Source organism: Erpetoichthys calabaricus, chromosome 6 (assembly GCF_900747795.2).
Source record: "Erpetoichthys calabaricus chromosome 6, fErpCal1.3, whole genome shotgun sequence".
NCBI lineage: Eukaryota > Metazoa > Chordata > Cladistia > Polypteriformes > Polypteridae > Erpetoichthys > Erpetoichthys calabaricus.
Genome location: NC_041399.2, coordinates 143,926,833 through 143,934,073, shown reverse-complemented (window position 1 = coordinate 143,934,073; position 7,241 = coordinate 143,926,833).

Sequence of the window (7,241 nt, the reverse complement as noted above, 5' to 3'; positions counted from 1 at the left end):
TTCAGTTGCTACTGACCTCCTGGATGGATAACAGCAATTTTGTTCAATTTAAAGCACACAGAGAGATTGGGGGCAGGTATCTTTGGGAGAAGCCCTGTGGGTGCAGCCTTTGCAACACAGGATTTCACTGTTATTCACTACACATTTTTAATGGGTTGTACCCAGATGTATATTCTCTTTTGAAAATCACATCTGGCCCCATGATACTAGTAAAAATGTATTGTTACAAAAAGATTTAAATGAAGTCTAAAAATGGTAATCTGGTGGGTTGTATTCCTTAAAATGCAATAACTCAGAAGAGAACATATAAAAACCAATAACAAGACCAATCTGACCTCTGACCAATATGGACCATATAGCAGTGATTGAATAAATCCCTTATCTCCAGGAATATGGAAAACTAAGAAGCTGTGGAAAGATTGTAGGTGGCAAACCATTTTCTCTTTATTTCCTTAGTAATCTCTAGTTTGCTCTTCCTGTCCATCTCACAGATTTAATTTGATACACATCATTTTCTTCATTACTTCCCTGACAACTGCATTTTGGCTGTTTACAACATGCACCATTTGTTTCTTCACCATAATAAAGATAAGTTTACTGCATTCTCTTGGTTCTCAAAATCAGAATCTAGAAACAAAATATTTTCATTTTGATATTAATAATACCAGTAATTTGAAGCCACAATGTCATGTTAATAAAAAATACAATGAAAGGCAAAGTGGTGCAATAGGTAACACTTTCACCCTTCACAGCCAGTATAATTAGTTGATTCCATATTTCATCCCATACTTCATGTTGAGCATGCACCTTCTCCCCATTTCCGATTGGGTTTTCCACACATATCCTAAAAGATGTGCATGTTAGGTTAATCAGAGGCTTTAAACTGAGCCAATGTGTGGGTCATTGGAATTGTACTATCAATATGTCCTGGTCTGTTTCCTGCCTCCCACCAAGTGAGGCCAGGAAAGGCTCCAAGCATGAAATGGATTAAGCAGGTGTGAGAGTGTGCTGTTATAATGAAATTTAATTCAATTAGATACCTCTGTAAAAATTCTAGAAACTTATAGACAGTAGCACCTCAAACTCATAGTCTCTGAACTTCAGGAGCAGGTGGCAGGAGTCAGTCATTGTCCAACACCGCTGTATCCTAACACAGGGTCACGGGGGTCTGCTGGAGCCAATCCCATCCAACACAGGGTGCAAGGCAGGAACAAACCCCGGGCAGGGCGCCAGCCCACCGCAGGGCACACACACCAAGCACAATTTAGGATCGTCAATGCAACTAACCTGTATGTCTTTGGACTGTGGGAGGAAACCGGAACACCTGGAGGAAACCCACGCAGACACGGGGAGAACATGCAAACTCCACGCAGAAAGGACCCGGGAAGCGAACCCAGGTCTCCTTACTGCAAGGCAGCAGCTCTACCACTGCACTACCGTGCTGCCCTATGCAGATGGTGTTGACCCCTAACGTGAGAAGACTCCAGATCAGTGAGAAATCGAGATAGGTTTGTCACAGGTGTACACAGGTGCAAGGTAAAGAGTGGACATTGTCTATTGGTATTGAAGTTGTTGTTTCCAGCAACCTCGTAACAGGGCACAAACACTTTGAAATGGTAAGCTGGTCTTCATTTTCATTTTAGTCATGCAGTCAATGACATAGGCACATCAGCAGGGGTCTTGAGAATTTTGTTGTCACATAGTGCAGCAGGTATGTTGAGTGCTGCTCTGTCATAAGGTGCTGAAGTGTTAAATGCTGCATTTCGGTACAGTGGTTTGTCCTCTTCCTTGACTGGAGTAGCAGATGTACCAATCTTTTGGCTGTTTTCCTTCACTGATCTGACACTTTAAAGGGGCTTTCCAGTTCCATAAATCAGCTTTAATGGCTACACTGTAAAGCATCCACAATCAGCCCCATTTTTTGCCTGCATAGTTTTACCACCAACTCTGCTTCACATAGCCCACCTGGGGTCAGTCGCATCTTGATCTGCCACATTTTTCCCATCTTCAAAAGACTGCTAACCACTGTCACACCTGTGCACTTTGGGAACAGCTTAAGGGCTTATGTGGTTGTAAATGTACTGCAAGACATGAGATGGTGCTATGCAATAGCGTTCCTTCTTCTAATCTCCCCACTGCAGAAAGGAAGATTGACATAATTCCACCTATGACATCATTTCAGCGGTCAGCCCACCTGGACCCACTTCTTCCTCCCAGAACACCTCAAAACTGCCAAGGATGCCATCTTGGGCTGTCCTGTTAGAAATCTAAGAAAGACTCCAACTTTTTGTACTTATACGTTTTTTTTTTATGTCTTTTGCATCTGACAATATATGTTGTTAGCCTTCAAGGTGCTCCAAAACACTTTCTTTATGCTTTGTCTCATTACAGTTGGCACAGCTGGCAGGACTCTTGTGAGATTCTTAATATGATAGAGCAGCAAGATGTCAGAGCCACCATCCAGGTGATGGCAGTGGAGATCCAGACCTTAAAATCCAGGTGGGACAACAGCAGACCCAGCTCGCCGAGTCAGAGATACATGGACAAGCCTAGGTCGCTCTCCAAAGGGATCTCCAAATGGGACCATCCCAGGTATTGTTACCCTTCCATCTGGATGATGATATAAAGATGTATCTTTTGATATTTGAAAGATGGTGGCTTGTCACCACTGGGATCACACCAAGTGGGAGCACATCCCGGCACTATTCTTGCAAGGATTGGCTCAGCATGCATTTTATGACCTCAATAAGCAGGTGACCAATGACTATAACAAACTCAAATCTGAGGTGCTGCTAAGATATAGGATTACTCCAGACCAACAGGACAAGGCTTGCCATGAGTGGATATTTGACCCAAAGCGGCTGTCACATTCATAGGCATATGAAATATGGGGCAGATGGCTAAAGCCAGAAGTCAGCTCTGCCAAACGGGTCACAGAGCTGGTCACATGTGACTTCCTTGTGCTGGCCCACCCTGAACATCTAGCTTGGTCAGTCTGGAGGCAAGAGTACAAAACCATTGATGCCCTGATAGCAGCCTTCGAGGACCAATGTGTTGCCTCACAAGTCGAGTGTGCAGAACAGCAGGCTGATTGCCATAAGTCTCAGCAGGGATGTGTTATCACTCCTGAGATATGGAAGCTGTGGTGCGCCCAAAGGAGAGCACGCAGTGCCTCCCCATTGCTACAAGTGTGGGGAATTGAGACATACCATCCCTAACTGCCCCCACTATAACAAGCCAATGGACTGTAGCTTGGCGAGGGGAGAGGTACTGGTATTTCACTAACCCTCTGTCTCTGCTGTGGGATGAGGTGGTAGTGTTAAATGGGCACAAGCTCTCTGCGCTTATTGAATCGAGCAGCAACATTTCTATTAGTGCTCACTATTATGTCCTTTCGCAACAGTGAGAGTCTGGGATGACCAGTGCAACCTGTATTCATGGGGAAACCTGGTAGTATATGTCAGCCCAATGTATTAAAGGGTGGCTGCATGCACAGCCCTCTCTATCCGGTGACACTTGGGCAGGACTGGTCAGAAAGTAATAGCGAAAGTACAAAATCCACCTCTCATAAACCACTGGGCCCAGTTATTGATGGGGAATCTCTGTCATAAGCTGTGCCGATGCTGTGTATATCACTGGTGATCGAACAGGGTCATGTGGCTATTCAATGGGATAAGAGTGATGTCACTCCGTCTCAGTCTGATGCATCTGCGAAGGCAGATGACTTAAAAATATGGGACATAATTCTGCCCAATGTGGTCTCCACTAATCTACTTTCTAATTTACATTATCAGTTTTGGCAAACTCTGGGTTCCTTTAGACGAAAGCAATGGAACAATGATTCCCTTAAATTTGCTTTAAATGCGGCTGTTCAGATTAACAGCCAATGCACAAATTATACAGAGACCCCACTTTGTCTTAAAGAACGATCTATTATATAGGGTAGCGTAGCATGAGGGTTAGGTAAGGTTGCTAGTCCCTGTGGTATAGCGGGTCCCCAGCTCCCATTAAAGGCCAGTTTTAATAAATAATCACCGCGCTTGTGGCTTAGGGAGGGGGCGTGGTGATGTGTGGCCGACGCAGTTCCTGAGGAGGTCATGGTGTGGGCACTTAGGTGAGAAATGGTCCACATCCGTAATTGTTCCCAGGAGCTGCTGATTGCCTCGACTATCACGTTCCCCTTCATATATAGAAGCGCGAGTCGGCTAGGAAGAAAAGGAAAAAAGGAAAGGAAAAAGAAAGATGGAGGTTGCTGGAAAGCAGGAAGCAGTGTGGCGAGAGAGAGAACGAGCAAGCGCGTGCAGGCTCGCATACAGGCAGCTGGAAGGTGAGCCCCAAGAAGGGTGTTTGGCCAACACTCGGTGGGGGCAGAAGGAAGCGGTCACTCCCGCTGAGCATTGTAGGAAAATGGATGGATGGATAATATAAATGATCAGGATTACAATATAAATAACAAGCTGGTTAACTATGCTGATGATACCAAACTAGGTGGAATGGCAGATATTCTTGAATTGTCAAATCATTACAGGCATTCTTAAACAGAATACAGTCTTAGAAAAATCTGTGGCTGATGAAATTTAATGTAACTAAATGTAAAGGGGTTATAAAAAATTTATGGGAGTTGTTTTGCTTTTATTTAGCAAAAAATCTGGCGTAAGCAACATTTACTTGACAAGATTTCTTAAAGTAAGCTAAATAATTGTAAATACATATGTTTTGGGTAAGTCATTAATTCTTAAAATAAGGAAAACAAAGTTTAATGTCATGATATGAATATTTTTCACATGCTTAGAGTTCATTTTTTTAGTATAGAAATATTAGAGTTGAACTACACTATGGGAGGTCTGAAACCAGAACATACTCCTAATGAGAAGGACCTAGGAGTCATAGACTCGTTGCTGTCAACATCTGGACAATGTACAGAAGCCATTAAGAAAGCTAACAGAATGTTACATAAGCCTGGTGTGTAGAGTACAAGTCAAAGGAGTGTGTACTTAAGTTATGTAATGCACTGGTGAGGCTTCCCCCAGAATACTGCATGTATTTTTGTTCTAAAATCTGCAAAAAGGACAAAGCAGCACTTGAAAAAGTCCAGAAAAGATTAACAAGGTTGATTCCAGTACTTCAGGGTACGGGTTATGAGGAAAGACTAAAGCAATTGAACATTTTCAGTGCAATCATTTCACCTTGTAATATTCATTTGATTAAAATTGTCAAAATGATGAAAGGCATTAGTATAGTGGATCCAGACCATAACTTTAAAATTAATTGAACACAAACATGTTGGCACAAAAGGAAACTTCTTAACAGTAAATTTTCTTCACACAAAAAACACTAGACACATGGAATAAATTAGCAAGTAATGTGGTAGAGAGTAGGACTTTAAAAACTCTTAAAACTTGACTTGATATTATTTTGGAGACATTAGGTGGATAAGATTGGCAAGCTTTGTTGGGATGAATTGTCTGTTCTTCTCAAAATTATTCTAATGTCACTATTTACACTTTCTTTTTGACATATTTCAGCACTTGAGCAGCTAATTGTGTCTACACACTAAAAAAATCTTTTTAAATCTGATATTTGAAAAGAAATAGAAAACCAAAACATTGATGACTACGGAGTAATATCCCCTTTGGATTTAATAAAATATGTTGTTCATTTTCTCAGAAAACTCATACATAAACAAGCAGAAATTTCTGAAATGACTGAATGAGAGTTGTAACAAACTGCTTAGCATAATTAAATTAGATGGACATCTAATTAACAAAAATGTTTGAAAAACCTAAAACCTCTGCAAAAGGAACTGAATTTAAAAACCCTTTTCTGAAAGAGTCAAAAGCTTTTTTTTAAATTGAATCTCTCAAACGTTCGCAGCTTTTACTGTCTGGAAAACACTCAGGATTAAATCACTTAGAAATCTGTACACAGACAACATCTTAACATCCTATGAACAATTACAATCCAAACTTAACCTCCAAGCAACATATTTCTTTCACTACCTCCAAATTAGAAACTTTCTTAAACAAAACCTGCCCAACTTTCCTCACCTCCCACCTACTTCTACTCCAGAAAAAATATTGATCAGTCTAGAGAACAGCATTTCTGTAATATATAAAAACATTTTAAAGTCCCTCCCTTTCAAAGATCCCAGAGTACATTGAGAAAAGGATCTCTCACTCAACATTTCAGAACAGGAATGGAAGGCAGCAATGCACAGCATTCACTTAAGCTCCATATACACCAAGCATACAATCATTAAACTTAAAATTATGTATCGAGCACATCTGTCTCGTTTAAAATTGTCCAAAATGTTTCCAGAGCAAGATCCAACCTGCGAATGTTGCAATCAAGTTCCAGCCTCATTGGGCCATATGTTTTGGGGGTGCACCAAATTAACATCATTTTGGACCAAAATCTTTAAATACCTTCCAGACAGCCTTGGTGTCACAATCCCTCCTAATCCACTAACAGCTGTGTTTGGTGTACTCCCAGATGGGCTTAAAGTGGAGAAGGATAAACAAACTGTAATTGCCTTTACTACACTATTGGCACGTAGACTTATCTTGCTCAACTGGAAAAATCCTAACTCACCTCTTTTCAGTCAGTGGGTAACCGATGTTATATGCTACTTGAAATTGGGAAAAATTAAATACTCACTTAGAGGATCTGTATAAAACTTTTAATAAACCTAGCAGGATCTAATTAACAAAATTTTAGAATACGCATTTAAATTGAGGAAGCGGATTCTCTTCCCCTTTTTATTCTATTTATTTGCTTACTTATTTTTCTACTATTAAAGTTCCACTATGTTGGCCTACCTCTCTTTCTCATGGTTGGGGGTTGACTTGACTTAATCCTAGTCTTGACATTATTGTTAGTATTGTTAGTAAGTGTATTTTCTTGAAAAATATATTCCTAAACTGTTTCAAATGTTTTTGTTTCTTAATTCAAAATTAAATTTAAATCAATAGACAAACAGTATTAAAGATTTGACTGACAATGAACGAAACACTTATGTGCAAGTCATTTTGATTGAAAACAAGCAGCTAGGAAATCAACAGTCAAATAAAATAAAGCTGAATATGAGATATGGCTTTTGTCAATTACTTTTCTGGGAAAAGGTAGATAGACACTTCACTGACCTTTTACTGTAAATTCAAGTGGAGAGAGTAGAAAAAAGAAAAAAAGAAGTAATTTTAGCCAGGAATTCATTTAAAGATAGAAACCAGCTTCTGATTCAG